The sequence below is a fragment of the Sminthopsis crassicaudata genome, chromosome 1 (genome assembly GCF_048593235.1).
Source record: "Sminthopsis crassicaudata isolate SCR6 chromosome 1, ASM4859323v1, whole genome shotgun sequence".
Lineage (NCBI taxonomy): Eukaryota > Metazoa > Chordata > Mammalia > Dasyuromorphia > Dasyuridae > Sminthopsis > Sminthopsis crassicaudata.
The window spans coordinates 55,397,952-55,425,589 of NC_133617.1; the positions used below are offsets into that span (position 1 = coordinate 55,397,952).

Below are 27,638 nucleotides of genomic sequence, written 5' to 3' on the forward strand. Positions count from 1 at the left end.
AAGCTGTCAGAGGTCCTGCTATCTAAACTGGTAGTCATTACCCGAAATTGACTGTGGTAAAGAGCCAGCTCTGTTGGAACCAACCATTAATTAACCAGTAACCAAAGCTGCCTAAAAGTCGGGGAGCAACTTGTCCCAACAGCTACATCCAAAAAATGAATCTGGTGGAAGGGATGCTTGGTACCAATTACTTTAAGTTTGAGTTCATTCTCCTCCGAGCACAAGGTAACAGAGGAGAGAGTACTCTGGAATTGGAATGTTTTTGTACTTTGATCTTTGTTATCGATTTCCTTAAATCTCCCTTTGTAAAAGTTAGGAAAGAAAAGAAAAGAAAAGAAAGCCAGCCATCCTCTCATCCAGTCTCCCTCACCACCCTAAAGTGAATTTCTAGACCAGTTTAGGTTTAGACTTTTACCTCTACACAAATGAAATAAGACTGAAAAAAAAAGTTAAATCTCTGACTTCAACTTCACTCATAATGATATCCTAACTCCTGAAACTAGTGACATAGGAAGAAAACCAGACATTTCCACCCCAGGAAGGACAGAAACACCAAACATCCTTTAGAATATTATGGATTTGCAGCACTTTAGAGATGGAAAGGACCTTAAACATCATTTAGCACAACCAAGTCATTTTTTAAAAGAAAACCCTCAGAATAGGTTTATAATTAAGTCAACAAAGAGGAGTGGCAGTCAAAAAACTAAAGCAAAAAACAGAGACAAAGGACCTAGAATCATTCAATAAACATTTTTCAAGCAGCCATAGCTTGACCCACCAAGCATAGATATAATACAAAGAAAAAAGAGCTTACATCTACTAGAGAGAAATGTTTGAATGCAGGATATATGCAAAGTTAATACAAGATGATGGAACGAATAGTTAAAACTTGGAGGGAGGAATTGAGAGGGGTCTAGAATAGAGAGTGGTACTTGAAATGAGTCTTATAAAAGGCTCAGGACTCTGAAAGATGAGGATAATAAAGGAACTTGCTCTATAAGGGGACTGCCTGTACCAGCAATGGAGACAAGAGAGGGAATGATGTTGGTAAAGAAGAAAAAGTAGGTGAGTTTGGCAAGAATGTAGATTAAGTGAAGGGGAGTAAAGCAGGAGAAATGGCTAGCGTTAGATTGTGCAAAGTTGTATATGCCATAAAAAAAAGAGTTTGGAGGTAATGGAGGGATAGAGATGTTTCTAGGTAAGAGAAGGGAAGTAAAACTGGTGCCTCAGGAATATCACTGTGAGCAGCATGAGAAAGATAGTTTGGAAAGGGAAAGGCAAAGAGCCCAATTAAAAGGCTTTGACAAGAGTCAAAGCAAGAAAGGAGGAGGACATGTATATGGGTTATAGCTATGTGACTAGAAGGCAAGGGAGGTATGTGAGAGATGTGATGGAGATAGAAAGGACAAGATTTGGTAACGTATTAGGTAAAGGAGGGTGTGGAGTAAGGGAGACCAAGAAGTTGAAGATACTTTCATTCTGAGGTTGCGGATCTGGGTGACTGGAATAACAAAGTTACCTGGAAGAAATAGGATAGTGAAAAAAAGACCAACAAAGGGGGTTGGTGGAAATGATAATTTGGAAGGAAGGAATATTCCTGCTGTCCTTGGCCCTCTTTAGATCACATCTGTAGTATTTATTATATTTAGTTCTGGGCAAATTTAGGAGGGACGCTGAATAAGCTACAGTGTATTCAAAGGAGAGTGGCCAGATTAGGACAGGGACTCAAAATCATGTCATGTTAGGACCAGTTGAAGGAACTAGAAATACTTAACTTGGGGAAAATATGATGTTATCAGGGGGAGATATGATAGCTAAACCTAACCCTAACCCTCCACCAGTAAGGAAAAACCTTCCAAATGACCAATGTAGTCCAAAAGAGGAAGTGGGTCTTTTGAAAGGGAGATCATCTCTGGAGAGCTTTCCATGCATAAGAGGCCTGGCAAAGAACATGCATTAGTAAAAGTCTTCCAATCAATTAACCAACAATTATTTATTAAGCATTTGCTATGTGCTAGAGATATGAATACAAAGAAGGAAATAATTCCTAGATGAATTTTTGAGTCCTTTTCAATTCTCACACTGGGATTTAACAAAGGTCACACTATGAATTGGTGGCACAGCCAGGACTAGAACCAGGGTCTCCCAGTCTAGTGTTCTTTCTATTTCTTTTGGCTCCCATAAATCCTAAAGCAATTTTGGCTAAGGGATCAATTCTTGAGCTTCCATTATAACACAAGTCATCTCTAAAACAGATCCAGTTGTCACATATAAACCATAAGGAACACAAAAAACCAGAATAGACTTGATCTCATGACCTGGTCAAAGAGCAAGGTAGTGACTACTACTGCAAGCCTGACCCATAAGGAAATAAACAATTTGTCCAGATCTCTCCCAAAAGAGCTCAGATTTGCCATCTCCATTGTTCTAGCCGGCTGCAAATGCTGCTCACGTGAGCTCAGTCTGCCCTCTTGTGGTAAATGTTTAAAGCACAGGCACACACTATGGACTAAAATCCAAATTCTTTTTTTAAATTATAGTTTCTCAGAAATAGAAATAGCTAAACTCAAATCACTGTTGCTATGTTATTAGGGACCTCATACCTTGATTTTTTTTGCTCAGCAACAGCTTTGGGAGTGCATTTTCTGTCTTGAAAAAAACTGACAAGAATAAAAGAGTAAAAGGATGGGCAAAGCTTCCAAGGTAAGCTGGTATTCTGCTGACTCCTGCTGTGGTTCTGTAGAGATTCCTCACAGTCTGGTCAATTAATAGTCAATAAGCATTTAAGCGCTTATTGTGTGCCAGGCCTGTGCTAAGTGTTGGTGATACAAAGAAAGGCAAAGGATATAGATGTCCCCAATCTAATGCCAGGCCATGATGCCAACAACTATATACAAACAAGACCTAAACAAGATAGAATAGAGAGGGAAAACACAAACATTAAATTGGATGTGAAAAGATTTCTAGTAAGCAGCATATTTTTAGCTGGGACTTGAAGGAACCCAAGAGGCACAGATGAGGAAGGAGAAAACCCCAGGCATGGTAGACAGTCCAAGAAAATACACAAAGTTAGGAAATGAAGTGTCTCCTCAGAGGATGACACTTGCATTTGTACAGCACTTTAAGGTTTACAAAGAGTTTTACAAATATAATTTCATTTGATTTTCACAATAATCCTGAAAGGTAAGTGCTATTATTATCCCCGTTTTACAGAACTCTTTCCCTCCTTCTGCTTAGAGGTACCTGGTTGGTGCAGTGGATCTGGCTTCAAATACTTACTGACTGTGTGACCCTGAACAAAGATTGCAGAATACACAGGAAAGACATGAGAAACCTGAAAAGATATGAAGGGCTTTGAATACCAGAGGACTTTATGTTGGAGATGAGAGGGAGCAACTAGAGGTTACTGAATAAGGGGTGACATGGTCAGGGGACAGAGAAGTAGAGTAGGGGGACTAACCAGAAAATTATTGCAATAGACCAAGTGTGAGATGATGAGGGCTTGCACTAGGGTACCAGACCCTGTGCTAAGCACTTTTTACAAATATGATCTCATTTGAGCCTTACAAAACCCTATTGGAGAGTGTTAGTATTTCCATTTTATATCTGAATAAACAGAGGCAAATAGGAGCTAAATGACTTGCCCAGGATCACACAATCACTAAGTACCTGAAGTAAGATTTGCACTCAGTTCTTCCAGACCCCAGGCTCAGGGCTCCATCTACTATACCAATCAGTTACTTCTACTCAGAAGGAGGGAAAAGCTTCTAATGGTATTTCTTGCAAGGAGATATGTGACAAATGTTTGACCTCAACATTCAAACTCTATAAATTAATTAGGATAATAATATTTAGAACTAAGAAAGATCTTGAGCCTTCTTATTTTAAAAGATGAGAGAACAATGCCCACAGAAATTACAGAACTCATGAACAGCAGACCAAGAATTATACCCTAGATCCTGGACTTCAAATTTTAGTTTACAGTTTAAATCCAATTTTTTAGTCAATTTTGACAGTTGGTTAAGTGACTAGCTCTTAACTGGTAACATAGACAAAGGTTTCTTTCTTTTTGACATATTAGAAGCAAAATTGTGTAGCTCATGATAATATTGATAAATCCTGATTAGTTCTATAAAGTATTCTGCATACATTATCTCATTTCATCCTCACCACAATCCTGGGAGGCAAGTACTACAATTACAACTATCCCCAATCTATGTAAGAGGAAATGGAGAGATTTTAGTGACTTTCTGGAAGTTATACTGTACTTAACATCAGAGGAAACATGCAAACCCAAGTCTTCAACCCACTCTCTAAGTCCAGTGCATTTTCCACTGCAGCACAATGGGCATATGAAAATCAGTGTCGGGACCCAGTGAAGAATGTCATTCAAAGTCCAGAATGACAGGCAAAAGGGGGTCCTCACTCCTCACTGTATCTTAGAATTCTGTGTATTCAGTTTCAGGCACCATAATTTAAAAGGTGAATTCTTTTTTAAATCTCAGAGTTGAACAAAGTCATTTAAAAGGAAATGGCCTACTGAGAACCAGGCACTGTGCTTGGAACACAAAGAAAAAAGGGGCCAATGAACCTGGAACTACCAACTACAGCAGGAGGAAAAACACTAAAGTAAAAAATGTCATAGTTCAACTGTATGCCTCAAAGTCCTGCTTAAATGGCTCAGGAAGCTCGTATTTCATGATCATTTTGCAACTATTTTCTATCCCAGCTGTGACCAGGACCACTCCTTTCCCTGTGCCCCTTTAGTTGGCATGTTCTTCGAAAACCATACCCCCAACATATAGGGAGAGTATAGTACCAGATGAGGTCCTATTGCATGGCCACCAAGTCATGGCTGCCTCATCCCCTGATTCTTCTTGGTCAAAGTCACACATTCTTCAAAAAAGTCAGGTCTTGTCCCTAATCTTTCCCCTCTACTGGGCTACAACTCCTCACAGAAGATATAGGCACACTCAGGGATAGCCCAGGTGCAGAGAAAATCAGCAAGCAGCATCCCAACACAACTATGTTTGCAAGTTATCACAACTGTAAGACATATAACTGGCTCCTTGAGACATTATTGACGTGTACAATACAAAGCTGCTCAACAAATAGATAAAAGGCAGTGTGATATAAGGCCCAGCTTCTTACATTGCAGTTTGTGACTCCTTGTGGAATCTCATTAATTGAATAGAGGTGGTCATGAAATTGTAATTTATTATCAGTAAATGTTTGATTTATATACCTATATACTCAAGGTCACATAATAGGAAAAAGGTTTAAGAAGCCCTGGTATTAGGGAGTCAGAATACTTGATTTCTCAAATCCCAGATTTTATATTTTAATTATATGAATTATCATTTCATTACAAACTTCATCTAATTTTGCTTTGGTAAAAATTGTGTAACTTCACAAAAAACTGAAGACCTTGGAGACACAGATAATGTATTTATTACTGTTGCCAAACAGGGGATTGAAAAGAGGAAAATAGATCTGAGAAATGCACAGGTAATTTAAGAAAATTAAAGCTAAGAATGGGATTTGGATTTCTAGACCATAGCTTAAATTACAGAAATAATGGATTTTTAGGGGGAAAAAAAAAAGCGGTACATCTAATTATACCTTGAAAAGTCAGGTTTGCCTAGAATTTTTAAAATCTAATCAAAAGGCCTTTAGAGGGAGAAGTAAAACTGCTCACTTGGCCCTGACAAACTAGATAGCCCAAAACAACAGCTACAATATGGGAAAATGAGAAGACAAAGACAAGCACCAAGAAAAAAAGACAACAACAAAAACCCATGACTTCTAGTCAAGTAGAAGTTCCAACAAAAGGAAGCAAATGTGGCTCCACAAGTACCTCTGAGACTTGGCAAGATAGGATTCATGAGTAGAAAGTTGGCTCTGGAAGGGCATATTTTATTTAAGAAAAAGAAAGAACATAAAAGGAAAGGAATATGGAAAGTACATGTATGTATATATATGTATGTATATATACACACCCGTGAGGAAATCCAGAAGCCTAATAGGAGAAATAGAGTAGCAAAATTGTCATTAGTAATATACTATATATCACTTGGACAGATGAGGAGTTTCTGAAACAGAATTCACAGTGTGGGAACCATGATATTATAGTGATGGAGGATTTCAACTAATCAAAAATCAGCAGGTTTTTTCTGTCTCTCTCTGACAAAACCAGAGCAACTGATAAATTCATAATTTGTTCAATGACCATTTCATACTTCAAAAAATGGAGAAAGTTATGGAAAACCCACTTCTTAATAAGGTGAATGGGAACCCTGGAGGCAAATCTTGATGGAAAAGAGGAAGAAATCATCTAAGTACATATTTCAAAGAATCAGATAAAACATGTAGAAGATACAATGACCTAATATTTTGCAAGGCAAGTCAGGATAAAGGAGATCAGAAGTTCTCAAGAATGAAAGTCTGAAGACACAAACAAAATTTTTCCAACAAAGGGAAAGAGAAGCTACCTAAAGATATTAACTGAGGCTTGTCAATCAAAAATCTCATTGTCACCATACTTTAGGTTGCATAGTTCATCCAAGTTTGGTGCTTAAAACTTATTGAGGCTAGCTAGGACCTGACTAGTCGTCATCTCTAGCTAGGACCTGATTAGTCATCATCTCATTTACTTTGGGATTCCACACCATGCTGACCTGTATTCTCTCCTGTATAATCCAAAAAGAATTTTTTATATGATACAGAGAAAATTAAAAGACAGGTACCAAATTTGGAAGCAAGGGCAAATAATTAAGGATAAATACAAAATAGTACAGCCCTATAGTTTGTGTCAGGGGCTCTAAAAATGCCAAAAAGCTTCTGAGGCTAATGATGAATGTTCTAATTAAAACAAAAAGAGTTTGTTTCTGTTTTGTCTCTTTAGTTGTTTTGTTTTGTTTTTTTAAAGCAGTGTTTGGGGAAAGAAAAAGCTCACAAAATCGCAGATTCAGAGCTAAAAGGGAACCGAGAGGATCAGGATCATCGAGTCTAGCGCCCTTATTTTACAGAAACTGAGCAAAGCTGAGTGATTCACTTAAGTAGCATATTAAAGCCAGACTCTCTGACTTCAGATCCAGCCTGCTTCCCCAAAAGGCCCAAAGAAGGGATAGCACAGATGTTTGCAGTGGATGAGCTGATAATAATGGAAAAGGATAGTTCAGCCTTCTTCTTTTTCGTTTTCTTTCTCAAGTAAAATTTTTTTTTTGGATTATAAAGGAGAGAAGACTGGTCAGCACGGTGTGGAATCTCAAAGTAAATGAGATGACCAGTCAGCTCCTAGCTAGCCTCTGTAATTGACACTAGAAAGCTAGGTTTCTGGATAATGAAAAAGATGCAAGCCAAACACACAAGGACAAATAAGGGTCCTGGTTTTTTAAAAATACAAAACAGAAGAGCTTGTGAACAGCCCAAGGAGCTGGATTTCTATCCCTGAAAAAATTTTAGAATTCATTCTTCAAAGATAACTTTTGAGCATTGTCAAATAGAGCATGGATCTCCATGATCCAGAGGGGTTTCCTCAAGTCCAGGCCCTCTGAGGCCTGCTTCATTTCTTCTGACAGGGTTAGTATATTGGAAAGTGAGAAGAATCCTGCAGACTAAGGAGATTTACATTTTAGCAAAACATATGACGTCTCCCATGCTAGGCTTGTGGCTGAGGTGGAGAAATATGATCTATAGGACAGTACAAATAGGTAGCTTTGAACTGGTTGAATAAATGAACTCCAAACAGTTCACAGATTCACTGATTCTGAGGTTGGAATAAATGAGCCATTAACTTTAAGTGCTACAAAAATGTGAATTACAGTCATTATAGTTTGGCACCCCCAAGTGGGAAAAATGGCAAATTAATTCCAGGGGGGGGGGGGGGAAGAGATTTCTACAGGCAGGAAAACTAGCTGACGTCAACAATATGAAACTTCAAAGGGACAAATATAATAGTTTTTTACTTAGGTTTTTAAAAATCAACTGCAAAAAGTACAAATGAGGTAGGCCTGGTTCTAAAAGATCCACATGTGAAAAAAAGCATGAGCATTTTAAAAGATTACAAGCTCACATGATACAAGTATGACATGGATGCTAAAAAAAAAAAAAAAAATCTAATGCCAACATAAATTTGTGAGGTCTCCACAATTTCTGCTATTCTCTCATTTTAAATTTGGTCTCCAGATCAAGATGGGATTTTAAGAATACATCATCTTCTGCCTTGGGGTTCCCAAACCACATCTAGAGGACTGTATTCAATTCTGGAGACCATGTTTCAAGAGGGTAGCTGACAAACTGGAGAATAACTAGAAAAATCTGAAAGTAATGTGAAAGAAAAAAAGATGACAAAGGTTACATGATCAATGTCTTCAGATATCCAAAAATTGCCATGGGAAATTGAACGTAGATTTTTTTTTATATGTTTGTAAGAAGGACTCGGTACAAGGAATGAGGAAGGGGAGACACTGTATAGGAACTGCTTAGGGACTAAACTGAGCCCAATCTAAGGAATAACTTCCTAAGTTTTAGAGCTGTCCCATGATCAGCACAATAAAATTCAGTGCCTCAAGAAAAAAAAAGAGCTGGCCCATTATCAGAAAGGTTTTCAAGGAGAACTAGAGTGATCCTCCCATACTAAATGGGGAGTTAGGCAAGGTAATCTATATATCATTCATTGTTGTTCAGTCATTTCAGTCATGTCCAGCTCAACAAGAAAACCCCAAATGGGGTCACCAAAAATGCTGCAGTGGTTTGCCATTTCATTCTTCAATTTATTTTACAGATGAGAGAACTGAGGCAAACAGTGAAGTTGAGGGAATCTCAGTCCCCATGAAAGTGATTTACCCAAAGTCACAGAGCTGGTAAGTGGCTAAGGCAGAATTTGAATTCAGGTACCCTGACTCCAAATCCTGAACTATCTACTTGTATGAAAATGTGTGCAATCTTTAAAAAACTTCTCTCCAAGAATTATGATTCTAAATGGTATTGAGAGTAACAATATTAGGAAGCGCCATGATTATTTGTAAGTTTTACTTCCCTACATGGGTTGCAGGATTGAGTTTTTTTTTTTAATTGCCATTTAATGATGTAATGGAAATACCTTGAATGTGGAGTTGGAACCCCTGGATTTGAATCTCAGCTCTGCCACTTATTCCCTATGATCTTAGTCAATCACTCCCCTTTGAAGATCTCATCAGGAGATTTTTGAGATCCCTGACAACTTTAAAATATTACAATCTATCGCTCTGACTACTAACAGTTTCCTTAACTTCCCTTAACCCCTGCCAAATAACAGTCTATAGAAAAATTCCAGGTTTGGAACTAGAGAACCCTCAGTTTACCTTAAAAAATTATGAGGATGTACTTGTGCTGAATGATATGTTACTGCTAAAGGAAGACATCCAATACACAACATATAAGCCCATTAGCTTTTTTTTTTTTTTAAAACAAAGTGCTCTGTGAAGACCAAAGGGAAAAATACTGATACTAGGTCAGGAGACAGCAGTTAGATTGGGCTTTAAAGAATAGGACTCTACAGGCAAAAAAGAAAAGAGGGAAGCTGGCTTGTGAACAAAGGGTTAAAGACACAGGAAATGTTTGGGGAACAGAGAATCACTGGGTTTGGGTGTGCTCTGTGTACATGAAGGGAAGGAACATGAGGTACTGTTAGAAAAAGAGAATAGCACCAGAATGTAATTTCATCAATCAGCAGAACAATCTGAACTCTACTCAGGAGGCAAGAGAAATTTTGGAGCAAAGAAAATACATGGAGACATCTCAGGATAACAGTTTTCCCTGATGTTCAGATCACTAACCATAAAATCAGTTATCCAGAGAAGTTAATGAACACAACCCAGCAGGTAGGCAATCCAGTATGGGGCTGAGTCAGCAGGCTGTTACCTTTTTAATACTCAAAAGGGGGAAAAAGACATTTCTGCCTTCTAATGGTGGTTTGCCTGACAGCTGGTCACCATAGAGAAATGAAGACATGGAGCCCAGGTAATTTTCATGTCCTCTCTGTTTCCTTCATTGTACAAACCATCTGGTTGGGGAGCAAGGGATCCATAGATGAGGTGAGCCAACTACCAACCACCTCAAATTTTTGGTTGTTCTTCCTCTATCCAATCAACCATTCAACCTGGATTTAACAAGGAGGCACTGTGCTAGGCATAGAGATAGAAGTGCATTGAATGAAAAAAAAATCCCTATTTACAAAAAGCTTTGATTCAAATAGGGGAAAGTAGTATATATATTCACACATACACACATATGCAAATGTGTACCTATCTAACTATCTATTTGTATTTGTGTGTATGTGTGTATATACACACATACATATATATGTGTGTGTGTGGGTATTTTGTTTGGAGAGTTATATATACATATATATGCAGCATAAATATAAAGTAAATACATACAGATATATGGCAGCTAAGGATGCCATAACATCCAGAGCACTTCAGCTTCAGACACCAGCTGGGTGACTCTGGGCAAATTGTTTAACCTCTATTTTCCTTACCCTCCTCATCTGAAAAATAGAGATAATAAAGGGCAGTTAGGTGCTGCCATGAACAGAGCACCAGTCCTGAGTTCAAATGAGGCCTCAGACACTTGACAATTACTAGTTGCATGACGCTGAACAAGTCAACCCCAAATGCTTAGCAAAACAAAACAAAAAGGAATACTAATAGCACCCACCTCGAAGGATTGTTCTAAGGATCAAATGAGAAAATACTGTGAGATGCTTCATGAATATTAAAGAGCCACGTAAGTACTAGCTGTATTATATTTTAGTATTTAATTACCCTACTAGGTAGGAGGGGAGGGAGGGTACCAACTCTTCAGAAATTTGTGGACAAAGAGATATGGGCAGTTGTTCAATGAAAAGCCTTTTGTCCTATTCTTCCATTTCCTCAATGACCATTTCAGTTTCCTGCCTCATGCCCATTCTCCTTCCTCCTCCTCATAAGCTTCTTCCTTATTCCCCCCACCCAGTCCTTGTGCCATAAACCAGATTTGGCACCTACAAAGTGCTTCATAAATGCTTTTTCCTTCATTCATTTTTCAATAACTCTTCCCTAAACACAATCAAAAGATATGAAGAAAAATAGATCTTTCAATCAATTAATTAACAAAAATTGACTAAAAGCAAACTATGTGCTTCTGGGCACAGAGGTGTGCTGGAGATACAAAGACTAAGAGGAAACAGTTCCTGCCCTCAAGGAGCTATCACTCTCTTAGACATACATATGCTTAAGGACATAGAAAATAAATGCAAGATAATTTACTAGTAAGTAGTCTAAATAGTCCCATCTCAGAAAAAGAAATAGACCAAGCTATTAACCAACTTCCTAAGAAAAAGTCCCCAAGACCAGATGGATTTACATGTGAATTCTACCAAACATTTAAAGAACAACTAACTCCAATGCTATGTAAACTATTTGAAAAAATAGAGATTGAAGGAGTCCTACCAAATTCCTTCTATGACACAGACATGGTACTGATACCTAAACCAGGTAGATCGAAAACTGAGAAAGAAAACTATAGACCAATTTCCTTAATGAATATTGATGCTAAAATCTTAAATAAGATATTAGCAAATAGACTTCAGAAAATCATCCCCAGGATAATACACTATGACCAAGTGGGATTTATACCAGGAATGCAGGGCTGGTTTAATATTAGGAAAACTATTAGTATAATTGACCATATTAATAATCAAATTAATAAAAACCATATGATCATCTCAATAGATGCAGAAAAAGCATTTGATAAAATACAACATCCATTCCTACTAAAAACGCTTGAGAGTATAGGAATAAATGGACTATTCCTTAAAATAATAAGGAGCATATATTTAAAACCTTCAGTAAACATCATATGTAATGGCGATAAACTAGAACCTTTCCCCATAAGATCAGGAGTGAAACAAGGTTGCCCACTATTACCATTACTTTTCAATATAGTACTAGAAACTCTAGCCTCGGCAATAAGAGCCGAGAAAGAGATCCAAGGAATTAGAGTAGGAAATGAGGAAATCAAATTATCACTTTTTGCAGATGACATGATGGTATACTTAGAGAACCCCAAAGACTCTGCTAAAAAGCTATTAGAAATAATTCAGAATTTTAGCAAAGTTGCAGGATACAAAATAAATCCACATAAATCATCAGCATTTTTATACATTAACAACACAATCCAACAGCAAGATATACAAAGAGAAATTCCATTCAAAATAACGGTCGATAGTATAAAATATTTGGGAATATATCTACCAAAGGAGAGTCAGGAATTATATGAGCAAAATTACAAAACACTTGCCACAAAAATAAAGTCAGATTTAAATAATTGGAAAGACATTCAGTGCTCTTGGATAGGCCGAGCGAATATAATTAAGATGACAATACTCCCTAAACTAATCTATTTATTTAGTGCTATACCAATCAGACTTCCAAGAAACTATTTAAATAACCTAGAAAAAATAACAACAGAATTCATATGGAACAACAAAAGGTCAAGAATTTCAAGGGAAGTAATGAAAAAAAAATTAAGTGAAGGTGGTCTAGCTGTACCTGATCTAGAACTATATTATAAAGCAACAGTCACCAAAACCATTTGGTATTGGCTAAGAAATAGACTAGTTGATCAGTGGCATAGGTTAGGTTCACAGGGCAAGATAGTGAATAAAAATAGCAATCTAGTGTTTGACAAACCCAAAGATCCCAAATTTTGGGATAAGAATTCATTATTTGACAAAAACTGCTGGGAAAACTGGAAATTAGTATGGCAGAAACTAGGCATGGACCCACATTTAACACCACATACTAAGATTAGATCAAAATGGGTCCAAGATTTAGGCATAAAGAATGAAATCATAAATAAATTGGAGGAACATGGGATGGTTTACCTCTCAGACTTGTGGAGGAGGAAGGAGTTTGTGTCCAAGGGAGAACTAGAGAGCATTATTGATCACAAAATAGAACATTTTGATTACACCAAATTAAAAAGTTTCTGCACAAACAAAACTAATGCAAACAAGATTAGAAGGGAAGTAACAAATTGGGAAAACATTTTTACAGTTAAAGGTTCTGATAAAGGCCTCATCTCCAAAATATACAGAGAATTGACTTTAATTTATAAGAAATCAAGCCATTCTCCAATTGATAAATGGTCAAAGAATATGAATAGACAATTCTCAGATGATGCAATTAAAACTATTTCCACTCATATGAAAGAGTGTTCCAAATCACTATTGATCAGAGAAATGCAAATTAAGACTAACTCTGACATATCATTACACATCTGTCAGATTGGCTAAGATGACAGGAACAAATAACGATGAATGTTGGAGGGGATGTGGGAAAACTGGGACACTGATGCATTGTTGGTGGGAGTTGTGAAAGAATCCAACCATTCTGGAGAGCAATCTGGAATTATGCCCAAAAAGTTATCAAAATGTGCATACCCTTTGACCCAGCCATACTACTACTGGGCTTATATCCCAAGGAAATACTAAAGAAGGGAAAGGGACCTGTATGTGCCAAAATGTTTGTGGCAGCCCTTTTCATAGTGGCTAGAAGCTGGAAGATGAATGGATGTCCATCAATTGGAGAATGGTTGGGTAAATTATGGTATATGAATGTTATGGAATATTATTGTTCCGTAAGAAATGACCAACAGGAGAAATACAGAGAGGCTTGGAGAGACTTACATAAACTGATGCTGAGTGAAACGAGCAGAACCAGAAGATCATTATACACTTCAACAATGATACTATACGAGGATGTATGATGATGGAAGTGGATATCTTCAACATAGAGAAGAGCTAATCCAATTCCAATTGATTAATGATGGACAGAATCAGCTACATCCAGAAAAGGAACACTGGGAAATGAGTGTAAACTGTTATTTTTACCTTCTGAATCCAATTCTTCCTGTGCAACAAGAAATTCGGTTCTACACACATATATTGTATCTAGAATATACTGTAATATATTTAACATGTATAAGACTGCCTGCCATCTGGGGGAGGGGGTTGGGGGAGGAAGGGAAAAAATCTGAACAGAAGTAAGTGCAAGGGATAATGTTGTAAAAAATTACCCATGCATATGTACTGTCAAAAAAAAAAGTTATAATTATAAAATAAAATAAAAATTAAATTAAAAAAAAAAGACTTATATGAACTAATGCTGAGTGAAGTGAGCAAAACCAAGAGAACATTGTGCATAGTAACAGCAAGATTATGTGATGAACAACTGTTATGGGCTTGATCCTTTACAACAATGTGGTGATTCAAAGCAATTCCAATAGACTTAGGATAGAAAATTCCATTCCATATCCAAAGAGACTGAATATAGATTGAAGTATAATATTTTCATTTTTTCTTCTCTTGTGCCACATGACAAATATGGAAATATGTTTAAAAGAATTGTATATATTTAGCGTATATCAGATTGCTTACTCTCTTGGGAAGGGAGGAGGTAAGAAAAGAAGGGAAAAACATTCAGAACACAAAGTCTTAAAAAAAATGTTACATATATTTGGAAAATAAAATGCTATGGAAAAAAAATTAAAAAAAAAAAAAAAAAGATAATTTACTAGTCCCATGGAGAAGGTGGCTCCCAGGCTGTGGAGCATGAGGAAAACATTCCAGGCCCAGGCAGCTTAAGAAGGAAAGTGACAGTGATACAGCTTCACAGTTTACAAAGCATTTTGAAATATATTTTTTTCTGTGATTTTCCCAATAACCTTTCGGGTATGCTCATCTCTATTTTCCATATTAGGAAGCTGAGATTTAGAGAGAGGCCATGATCTTCATGGTAAGGTGGCAGAGCCACATTAGAACCACATCTTATGACTCCAGATTCAAGGCTCTTCCCCACCTCCCTAAAGATATCAGCTGCAAAACTACTTAGGTCACTAAGCATTTATTAAACTCTTATTGTGTACAGAGCATTGAGTTAGCCACAGAGAGGGTTTAGAAAAGGCCTAGTTATTAATGCTCATGGATCTTACAACTCTAGCAGGGAGACAACTAAAGAATATATTGTTTTCATCCAAACCCATCATTTTACAAGTATAGAAACTTTTGTTGGGGAAATTCCCTCAAATGATGCAAATTAGCACCTGCTCAGAAATTTAACATCAGTGCAGACTTTCCTGGGGCACTGCAATTTTTCTTGGCTAGTCCAGAACAGCCAATATGTGGAAAATGTGGAGCAGGAATTCAGGACTTACACACACACACATATAAAGATATATATTATAGCTTTTCATTTACAAGATATATGCATGGATAATTTTTCAGCATTGATAATTGCAAAACCTTTTGGCAAGTTTTTCCCCTCCTTTCCCCCACCCCCTCCCCCAGATGGCAGGTTGACCAATACATGTAAAATACATTAAAGTATAAGTTAAATACAATATATGTATACATGTCCAAATCTATCAGAGGTACAAAACAAGGTGATTTGTAGGGTTTTGTGGGAAGAAAGAGCATTCTGATTTGGCAGGAGAGGAGGGAATTAGAGAAGGCTTTTGAGTTTTTGCATTAACTTCAAGAGCTAAATAGAAACTCAAATTCAAAAAGGGGGAGGGAAGATATCCAACGTAGAAGAGAACAAAATGTGAGCAAAGACACAAAGGTGAGAAAGACTGGGAAGGAAAAAGAATATTGGATTTTCAAGTCATTCTCCAATTGATAAATGGTCAAAGGATATGAACAGACAATTCTCAGAAGAAGAAATTGAAACTATTTCTAGCCATATGAAAAGATGCTCCAAGTCATTATTAATCATAGAAATGCAAATTAAGACAACACTAAGATACCACTACACACCTATCAGATTGGCTAGAATGACAGGGAAAGATAATGCGCAATGTTGGAGGGAATGTGGGAAAATAGGAGGGGATGTGGGAAAATTGGGACACTGATACATTGTTGGTGGAATTGTGAATACATCCAGCCATTCTGGAGAGCAATATGGAATGATGCTCAAAGAGTTATCAAACTGTGCATACCCTTTGATCAAGCAGCATTACTACTAGGTTTATATCCCAAAGATATTTTAAAGAAGGGAAAGGGACCTGTATGTGGAAGAATGTTTGTAGCAGCCCTCTTTGTAGTGGCTAGAAACTGGAAACTGAGTGGATGCCCATCAACTGAAGAATGGCCGAATAAGTTGTGGTATATGAATGTTATGGAATATTGTTATTCTATAAGAAAAGACCAACAGGATGATTTCAGAAAGGCCTGGAGAGACTTACATGAACTGATGCTGAGTGAAATAAGCAGGACCAGGAGATCATTATATACTTCAACAACAATACTACATGATGATCAATTCTGATGGATGAGGCCCTCTCCAACAATGAGATGAACCAAATCAGTTCCAATAGAACAGTAATTAACTGAACCAGCTACACCCAGTGAAATTACTCTGGGGGTTGACTATAAGCCACTACACAGAATTCCCAATCCCTATATTTTTGTCTGCCTACATTTATGATTTCCTTCACAGGCTAATTGTACACTGTTTCAAAGCCTGATTCTTTTTGTACAGCAAAATATATGTTTGGATATGTATACATATATTGTATTTAACTTATACTTTAACATATTTAACATGTATTGGTTAACCTGCCATCTGGGGGAAGGGGTGGGGGAAGGAGGGGAAAAGTTGGAACAAAAGGTTTTGCAATTGTCAATGCTGGAAAATTACCTATGCATAAAATTTTTGTAAAAAATAATTAATTACTTAAATTTTTTTAAAGAATAGTGAATTTTGGTGATAGCAGGTGTGAGATTAGGTTTAAAATTAAAATTTACAGACCTTTGAACACCAGTCCACAAAGCTCTGACATCACTTGGGAGGCAATAGGGAGTTACTACAAATTTTAAAGCAGCAATGACAGACCCAGATCTGAACATAATAAAACCTCATAAATGCCAGTATCTGTGATATCATCCATATAGGGCCTTCCTCTATTAGTGCAGATTATAAACCATCCATCCTTTCTCTTCCTAAAGGATTCTTTTCCATATTCTTCTATAGTTACTTGCAAGAAGATTCATCCAATGTGCTAGAGGCCACCCACAAGGTCTTCTGCTGGGACACCAGGTATTTGGTAGCTATTACTGGAGCTCTCTGGCTGACCATCTCTCATTCGGATATTGCAAATTGACTTATATAAAAGAAGAGGGGAAAAAATCAACACTCACCTGTTCACTATCTTTAAGGATTCTCAGCACCAAGGTAGAAAGTCTTATTTGACCGAAGGAAGCTGGATCTTTCTAAAAGAGAAAAGAATTTGTAGCTAAGTTTGGGTTTTGGGTTTTTTTGGGTTGGGTTTTTTTTTGCCATATAAGCAAGACCATGATTCAGAAATTCCACATACAAACACACAAACTGAAGGTCTAGCATGTTAAAAGATTTAGTTATTTTCTTTCTTTTTCAAAAAAAGAATATTTATTTATTTTCAATGCACATTGCTTTAAGAAACATGTTGGGAGAGAAAAATCAGAACAAAAAAATCATTGTTTTCAATGCACATTGCTTTAAGAAACATGTTGAGAGAGAAAAATACAGAAAAAAGAAGTGAACACAACATGTGTTGAAACTTCAGGAAACTCCAATTTCCAATTACAAAAATAATTTATCAAGAAAATTGATTAACCAGGAAAATCAAACAACACTAACAAAATATTATAGCCCACAACAAAGCTACTGATATCTGAGAGAGAACAAGTAAGCACCAAGGGAATCCTGAACTTCAAGCAATGAAAATTTTTAGTTTAGATATACTGAATATGAGGAGACAGAAAAAAAAAATAGTCATTGTTTATAATTCAATAGAGTTTTTTGTTACCAAGTGGTCTACATACACAATTTCATCTAATCATCAAAAATCTCTTGAGATATGCAATGCAAATAACATATCCCCACTTTATACAATAAGGAACAGCAACTCAACAAAGTTAACAACCTATAGCCTTCTGATATTTTGTAAATCAAGTGCTGTCTTCAGATCCTTATGAAGAAGATGGGGAAAGAATTATCATGCCCATTTTACAGAAAATAGAAACTGATATTCATTAAGGTTTAAGTGACTTGACCAAAGTCACCTATAGTAACAGAGCCTCTCATCAATCTAGGTTGTCCAACTCCAAGGCTGATACTCTTCCCACTGCCATACTGCCTGGCCAAAGCCATTGCTTCTTCCACATAGATCCCTGTCCCTGGGGACACACGAATTGAATTATCCAGTAGACAGGGATATACAAATGGACCTTAGAAGAAACATATGGATTGGGATGTGAAAGTGGAAACTAACTTCTAACTATAGATTAATCAATCAAGGCACTTATGAACCAGACAATATGTAAGGCTTGAGGGATATGAAGAATAAAAGAATTTCTATTTTCTAATAGTAGACAAAGCAGTTTACCAAGAGAAATGCCTCTGGAAACATACAGTTTCCTATTATTGGAAGTGCATGACAGCCTGCTGAAGATATTGCAGTGGGACTTCCATGATTAAAGCTTAGGGTTCTACAGCCCCATCCTGCTCTTCACTATTCAGTCAGTGAGACAATGAAATGGGTGTTGATATGCAGTGCTTACTTGGGCCTGCAGATGGCTCCCTTGATATAGGAAAACACCTGGCCATTTACAAAGTCTTCCAGCTGACAAGATAATGTGACATTTTTTAACATTAGCTATGCAAAGACAGAAAAATATTCTCTGTAATTAGTCACTGGTGGCACTGAGGGTGACTCCTGTTACTTGCTATGGCGGGGGAAAACAAGGAAGGGACATGAACGCTGGGTAACTGGTCATGAGCATATTAAGGATTTTTTTCAAGGAAGGAAACCTACGTAACAAAGAAATGTCAGACCAAGGGGCTGCTGGAACATTAGCCAAAAATAGCACGGATGAATTGGCAGCAGCCATCTCTGGATGGTAAACACTTGTTAAGATGCTTTCTCTCATTTTTTTTTTGCAAACTCTTAGTCCTTTTTTCTGATGGTCATGATGGTTCTTGCTAAGATTATAATTCAACTCTAGGGAAAAGGTCCCCCAACACAACATTCACAATTCTCACAATTTTACAATAAATTCCCGAACCTATGTCACATCATAGATGGGTACGTGACACAATATATATGATCACTAGTATCCCCATTTGGGGATATTCCCCATCTTTCTGCCAATACCTTTTAAATGTCAACAACTAGAGCAATTATTGAAAATACCAGAGCAGTTCTAGAGACTCTAGACCATGATAAAATGCCAAGTGCATCTATAACACCGGAATATGAGATTTCTTATATGGCTTTGTATTTCATTTTGGGAGGTGGGGGGGGGCACACCAATGACATCATAGGAAAAAAGCTTGTCCAAATGTCAATGTCAACAAGAGCCTATGTCATGAGATGCCTGAAGTCAAGCTTTGATTCCTTGTTCTACATTCTTGAAAGAAAGTGCCTATCTATTAACTCAACAAAAGTATTCTAAGGAATGTGTTTTTTATACTCTAAAGCACTATAGAAAATTGAACTTACTTCTCTCTGAAAAAGGGGATACAGCAGGTATTATGCTGAACACTCATTAGCTGTGTGGTCATTAGTAAGTCACTTCATTTCTTAAATTCCTCATCTCCAAAAAGGGACAATGATATTTACTTACCCTATCTTAGCAAATCTCAAAACACTATATGTGGGAATAATTGTTAATATGGAACTAAATAGGGATTTTTGGCAGGACAAAAATAAAAATTATATAGGATGAGAAGGCATTGTTGTTATTTAGAGCAGAATCTCTCAAATCACTCAATTCACTCAAATCAAATTATTTGGAGCTACCATTTCCAAGTACTGAAGATTGTAGGGGTTTTCACAGCATATTCCATATGGATGTCAAAGGCACCTATGTCTCAGTCATCTTTAACTACTCTCTTTTTCATTTCTTGGCCATATCAAATCCATTCCTTTCCTCCTTCAAAATGTCTCTTCCTTTCCATTTATAAAACCATCACTTTAAACAATCAACGGAAAAACTAAAAAGGTAGGAGAAAGAAAGCAATCCAGGAATTGAGGACAACCATTATAATAATAAGGATGAAGCATTGTGTGTGAAGAACAACAAAGAGGATCTCATGGCTGCTTTGGAGAGTGTGGAAAGGGAGATTAAGTAGAAGACTGGAAACACAACAAGGGGTCAGGTAGTGAAGAGTTTTACATATCAAACAGGAATTTGTATGTGTTCCTAGAAGCAATAGGGAGCTACTAGAATTTACTAAGCAAAAGGAAATGACATGGTCAGACCTCTGCTTTAGAAAAATTATTTTACTAACCTGTGGAAAATTGATTGGCCTAGGGGGAAACTTTTAAAAGTTTGTGATTAATTAAGCATCTACTATGTGTCATGCACAATGTTAAATACTTTACAAATATTACTCATTTTATCCTCACAACAACTCTGTAAGGTAGATGTTATTATTATCTCCAATTTTATAGATGAGAAAACTGAGGCAGATAGAAGTTGTGATCTTCTCAGATCTTCCTGACTCCAACTGGAGCAATTACAAGAATGCAGGCAAGAGGTAAGGATCTGAACAAGAGCAGAAACTTTGTGAATGGAAAGACAAGAACAGATCTAAGAGGTCTTGTAGAAAAATTAATGACAAGATTCAGTAGCCAATGAAATGCCTGGAATTATAGGTATGAGGAGTGAAGGGTGGACCTGAGGTTTGTAAGCCTGGGTGACTTTGGAAGGACAGTGGTGTCCTCAACACTAAAAAAGGACTTTATAAGAGCATAGATCTGGGGAGAGAGATTATGGATATGTTGTGTTTGAAATGTCTTTAGAATATTAGATTCAAAATGTCCAACAGGCACTTGATGACATAAGGATAAAGCTCAAAAGATAAACTACCCAACCACCAATCAACAATTATTAAGTATCTACTACATGGCAGCCCCAGTGCTAAGTGCTAAAGACACAAAAAGAAGCAAAAGACATTCTTGCCCTCAAAGAGCTCAATCTAATGGGAAAGACAGCAAGCAAGTTATATACAAGATAAATAAAAAAAAAAAATAAAAGAGAAATGGCACTATGATTAAAAGGGTTTGGGGAAAGGTTTTTTTTTGTAGAAGATTAAATTTTTATTGGGACTAGAAAGTCAGGGAGGTCAGTAGGCAGAGATGATGAGGGAGAGGATTCCAAGTATGGAGTACAGAGAAGAGAAAATCCAAGAAGCAGAGTATCTTGTTCATGGAACAATAAGGAGATCAGTGTCACCAGATCAAAGAGTAAAGGATAAAAAGATTGGAATCATAAGAAGGGGCTGGGGTTTTGAAAGGCTTAGAATGCCAAATGGAGATTTTATATTTGATTCTGGAGTTGACAGGGAGACACTGGAGTTTACTGATAGAGGACTAATGAGGTCAGACTAGTGCTTTAGAAAAATCACTGAAGCAGACAGAAATTATGACTTATCCAGAGTCACATGACTAGTAACTGTCTAAGGAAGCATTAAAACTCAGATCTTCCTTAGATTCAACACCATTGTGCTACATATTTATATTTATAGTTTAACCTCACAGCAATAATAGGCTGCATTTTTACTAGGGTATATATATAAGACATGACAGAAAACCTCCCAAAATTTGTCAGATCTGATGACTATTACTTGCTCATGATTCATATAAGCAAAAAAGGCACAAGCTGTAAGAGCCCTAACTACAACATTGTCATGTCCCAACTCTGAGCATTTTTCAAAGACTAGCTCCTCCCTAGAGCGCTCCCCTTTTCATTTCTGCCCCCTGGCTTCTTTCAAGGCTCAGCTGAAATCCTACCTTCTGCAAAAAGCCTTTCCCAGTCCTCCTAAATCTTAGCGACTTCCTCCTGACATTAATTTCAATTTAGCCTGTCTTTTGTCTGGCACATAGTAAGTGCCTTAATAAGTGTTTGTTGACTGACTACCAGAAGGCAACTAGAAAACATTGCCAAAGATTATAAAATCTCAAGAAAAAAAAAGAAAGGAAGGAAGGAAGGAAGGAAGGAAGGAAGGAAGGAAGGAAGGAAGGAAGGAAGGAAGGAAGGAAGGAAGGAAGGAAGGAAGGAAGGAAGGAAGGAAGGAAGGAAGGAAGGAAGGAAGGAAGGAAGGAAGGAAGGAAGGAAGGAAGGAAGGAAGGAAGGAAGGAAGGAAGGAAGGAAGGAAGGAAGGAAGGAAGGAAGGAAGGAAGGAAGGAAGGAAGGAAGGAAGGAAGGAAGGAAGGAAGGAAGGAAGGAAGGAAGGAAGGAAGGAAGGAAGGAAGGAAGGAAGGAAGGAAGGAAGGAAGGAAGGAAGGAAGGAAGGAAGGAAGGAAGGAAGGAAGGAAGGAAAGAAGGAAAGAAGGAAGGAAGGAAGGAAGGAAGGAAGGAAGGAAGGAAGGAAGGAAGGAAGGAAGGAAGGAAGGAAGGAAGGAAGGAAGGAAGGAAGGAAGGAGCATACAGAAGCACAGGTGGTATTTCATCAGTGTTAGCCATAGAAGCAAGGGATGTATAAGAAAAGACATGTTCATTTGGAAAATGAATAGCTGGCTAAAAAAATGGCATATGAAATTTAAATTCCTATATTATGACTTAAAATATAAAAGTAACAATCTCCTGGCTACATATAGAATGCACCCAAGAATAAGAATATATTCGCCCAATATCTTGCAAGTCTAATCAAAAGGATACGATATTGAAAAGAATAGGGGAGGCAAAAAATGCTCATATCAGTCTACCAAAACTAGCTACCATAAAGAGCAGCTATGATAAAGGAAAGAATGGCCATTCTAATACTCAGAAGTTCATAAAAGACAAAATGCTAGAAAAGATTCAAAAGATAAACCAAAAATATCTATGTATAAAAATTAATAGGGAGATGATACCAAACTACATAAGGAGTAAGAAAGCAGCTAGCTGCCCTGTTCAATCAATCAACAAGCCTGCTATGTGCCAGGTACTATACTAAATGTGGGAGATTTACATCCAAAAAAATGAGATTACCCCTGCTCTCAGTGCACAATAATGTAGCAAGATTTTCTTAGGACTTTGGCTGAAAAAGAAGAAGCTAGAATGTTAGCTTGAGGGGATGTGGTAGAATCTATAAAAGGAATCTGAAATATGGTAGAGATCTAGACATATGGGAAGCCTATAGGGAAGGAGCCAGTAGATAGGGAGAAACTGAGGAACAGAAAAAAGAGGGAAGAGTGAAGGGGTAATCAACTGGAGAACTGGAAAGAGAGGGAATCAAGAGTATATGGAAAGAGGTTGGCCCTGGCAAGAAGAGTCATTGAGAAAAGGAAGAAAATGGAGGGATGACATCAAAAGCAATAGAAATGAAGAAAAGAGATCCCAGATAACAGAAATACAAGAAAAGTAAATAAATACAGAATCCAAAAAGGTACAAGTAACAATAAATTACCCGGGGTGGGGGGAGGAGGGGAAGAGGGGAAGGGGAAGGAAAGAACCTTAGAAGTCATCTAAGTCCAGAACTTTAAAGTCACAGATTCTTAGAGCTGGAAGGGGCATTAAAACAGAGCCAGCCATAATTAGAGGGAGCTTAAATATAGAATATAACATTTGAAAGGAATTTTAAAAATCCATTTCAATATAAACATCTATTAAAAAGGTAAAGATACAAAGGCAAAAAAAGTTTTTTTTGTTTTGTTTTGTTTTTTAAATCCCTACCTAAGTAGATTCTATTAGGGGTAAAGAACAGAGAAGTAGATACAGAATAATTTGGAAAGAGGGAAGGGAAAGCACTCAGGGAATCCTGTTCCAGGAAGAGATGCTGAGCCTTAAAGGGTGCTTGGGAACCAAAGGAAACAGTCAAAAGGATGGCAGAAATAAGATATGGATCCACACTTAACACCATATACCAAGATAAGATCAAAATGGGTCCATGATTTAGGCATAAAGAATGAGATCATAAATAGATTAGAGGAACAGAGAATAGTCTACCTCTCAGACCTGTGGAGGAGGAAGGAATTTATGACCAGAGGAGAACTAGAAATCATTATTGATCACAAAATAGAAAAGTTTCTGTACAAACAATACTAATGCAAACAAGATTAGAAGGGAAGTAACAAATTGGGAAAATATTTTTACAGTTAAAGGTTCTGAAAAAGGTCTCATTTCCAAAATATATAGAGAACTGACCCTAATTTATAAGAAATCAAACCATTCTCCAATTGGTAAAGGGTCAAAGAATATGAATAGACAATTCTCAGATGATGAAATTGAAATTATATCTACTCATATGAAAGAGTGTTCCAAATCACTACTGATCAGAGAAATGCAAATTAAGACAACTCTGAGATACCACTACACACCTGTCAGATTGGCTAAGATGACAGGAAAAAATAACGATGAATGTTGGAGGGGCTGTGGGAAAACTGGGACATTGATGCATTGTTGGTGGAGTTATGAAAGAATCCAACCATTCTGGAGAGCAATCTGGAATTATGCCCAAAAAGTTATCAAACTGTGCATACCCTTTGATCCAGCATTGCTTCTATATCCCAAAGAAATACTAAAGAGGGGAAAGGGACCCGTATGTGCCAAAATGTTTGTGGCAGCCCTTTTCATAGTGGCTAGAAACTGGAAGATGAATGGATGTCCATCAATTGGAGAATGGTTGGGTAAATTATGGTATATGAAGGTTATGGAATATTACTGCTCTGTAAGAAATGACCAGCAGGATGAATTCAGAAAGGTTTGGAGAGACTTACATGAATTGATGCTGAGTGAAATGAACAGAACCAGAAGATCGCTGTACACTTCAACAACAATGCTGTATGAAGATGTATCCTGATGGAAGTGGATATCTTAAACATAAAGAAGCTCCAACTCACTTCCAGTTGATCAATGATGAACAGAAATAACTACACCCAGAGAAGGAACACTGGGAAATGAATGTAAATTGTTAGCACTACTGTCTATCTACCCAGGTTACTTATACCTTTGGAATCTAATACTTAATGTGCAACAAGAAAATGGGATTTACACACATATATTGTATCTAGGTTATACTGTAACACACATAAAATGTATGGGATTGCCTCTCATCTAGGGGAGGGAGTAGAGGGAGAGAGGGGAAAATTTGGAAAATTGAATACAAGGGATAATGTTATTAAAAAAAATTACTCATGCATATATACTGTCATAAGAAAAATTTATAATTATAAAATTTTTAAAAAATTAAATTAAAAAAAAAAAGAAAAAGAAACAGTCAAAAGGGAGAACATTTCAGGATCAGGGGACAGCCTATGCAAAGGTCGGGAATTGGGAGATGGGATATTGTGTCTGGCAACCAGCAGGAGGCTTATTTGGCTGGAATATGCAACATGTGAGGGGAGAAATATAAAATTAGTCTGGAAAGATAAGTTGGAGCCAACTTGTGAAGAGTGTTAAATGTCAAGAGTGGCAGCATGCATAGATCTCTATCCATCAGCACTAGAGAGCCAAAGTAGCTTCTTAAAGCAAAATTTCATGGTCAGACCTATATTTAAGGAATATGTATTTGACAACTATGTATAAGATTAATTGGAGAAGGGAGAAACTGAATATAGGAAGACCAATCAAGAAGCTGTTGCAATTATATAGGTGAAAAGTGATGACAAAGTAAGATTTGGGTGAAGGTAGAATCAACAAGACTTGTCAACTGATTGGGTGGAGGAGGGGAAAAGACAGTAAAGTCAAAAAATTACTCCAAAGATGCAAATCTGGGTGCTTTCAACTTAAATAGTAAAGTTAGTAATCAGTTTAGGGAAAAGCTTAGTTTTGCCTTGTACAGGAAAGAATCCTTTCCTGATTTTCTGGGTGCTTCCTATCCCCCCCCCCCTCCCAGGCCCAAATCATTTTGTGTCATTTAACTGTGGGCCTGCTGTTTACCTCCAGGAGAATATATTTGGCTGCTTCAGGGCAGAGATCATTTCATTTTTTGTTTTAATATATGTTTATATAGAACTGAATTTGAAGGTTCCTTTCAACTGGCATATTTTACAGTGAAGCTTCCAATTCAGTTCTGTCTCCTCAAAACCCATGTTCCCAGAGCAGCCTGCTCTGCCACAGCTTTATAATACCTATATTTATGATTCTGAAGTCTGTCTCATGGCAACAGTTCAGAAAATACAGATGCTATGAGCTCATGAGATGGCAAGTAAGTGTTACTCTCGTCTCCTAGAGAAACTCCCTGTTTACACAGAACCTTTAATCATTAACATAAGGTCAGGAGGGATGGAGAGCAGGAAATCCACATGTAAGGGCAGCCTGAGCCAAAATACAGCACTGTATTTGTGCTGCATTGGATTCGGGTCTCTGAAATTAGAACACATGGATTCAAGTCCCATCTCCAGCACTTTTTAACATGTAACTGATGGCAAATTGTTTAATATAGCTGAGCCTCAGTTTCTTTATTTGTACCATGAAAATAAAAAATTGTTTGCACTATCTACTTAACAGGGTAAGTTTTTAAGCAAAATGTTCTGTAACAATAAAGCACCATAGAAATAAGTTATCATTCTCCTTCCTTGTGCTGTTAAATGAAAGAGCTCTTATTCTCAGAGGTCAACATCACAGTGATAATAACCCAACTTGAAAAAAGAAATTAATTTGATGATTCTAGAGGGCAAGAATTATTTTATCTTTAGAATAAATCAAATATTATTTGATCCTTATAAGGATAGCCATGTAGACAGAAGCCCAAGTAGAAGGAGAATGGGTCAACCTACATGCCATAGCAACCTGAAAAACACAGAATGTCAAAGCTAGAAATAATCTTAAGAAATCATTTAATTGGATCCCTCCTTTGACAGAGGTGGGAAAACTTAAAGCACAGAAGAGGGGAGAGAACTTGCCCAAGATCATATAGCAAGTTAACATTAGAGCCAAAATTCCAAAAAAGCCACTACAACCCAACCAACAAGTTGTTAGATTGGTGCCAGGAGCCTCTTGATCAGCTCCAATTCTTATTTGTTCAAGCCCAAATTTAAAATTTTCAGACAATAACAGTAACAATACTAACACAAATAGATACAATGGTAAGATAGTAATAGTAGCAATAGTAACAAAACCACAACTCCTGAAGTTCTTGGTGCTATCACTACATGACCAACCTTATACTCATGTGTCACTCTTATTTTCCAAAGCATTTTCATTCAAATTTACTCAGAGTTCTCTCAGGAACTTTCCTAAGCAGTAGGCAGGAGAGTACTCTCTAAATGTCCTTTCTATCTATATGTGTGATGATCCCAATTGAGGAAAAAAAGAAATTGGGGCAAACCACTTCTCCTTTGTGCCCTTTGGGACTTAGATGAAGGTTTTAGGATCTCAGTTTTATCATCCCTTCCAGGTCTGACCTTCCACAATCTATGGTCTCAGATCTCTGACCTTACATGTCCTAAGGTCCCTTTCAGCTTTGATATTCAATTATTATATTATAATCAGAAAAATTTAGTAATCTGCCTCCCAGTTATCAATTACACAGATTACACAAACTAAATTTAACATCTGAACCTAACCCTCTTTCACACTTCCCTATTTCTGTAGAAAGCACCTCCAATCTGAGTTGTGCACAATTCCTGAGAGATGTTAAGTGCTT

At 37.1% G+C, this 27,638-nt stretch overlaps 1 protein-coding gene across 3 annotated transcripts in view; it reads right to left on the reverse strand.

Annotated features, from left to right (window-relative positions):
- GNG7 (G protein subunit gamma 7) overlaps window positions 1-27,638 on the reverse strand; it is a 375,778-nt gene that overhangs the window by 301,897 nt on the left and 46,243 nt on the right. For all 3 annotated transcript variants that reach the window (XR_012488404.1, XM_074304294.1, XM_074304312.1), the window contains one exon: window positions 17,225-17,296. The gene's annotated coding sequence lies outside the window, so the exon portion shown is untranslated. The remainder of the gene's footprint in view (window positions 1-17,224; window positions 17,297-27,638) is intronic.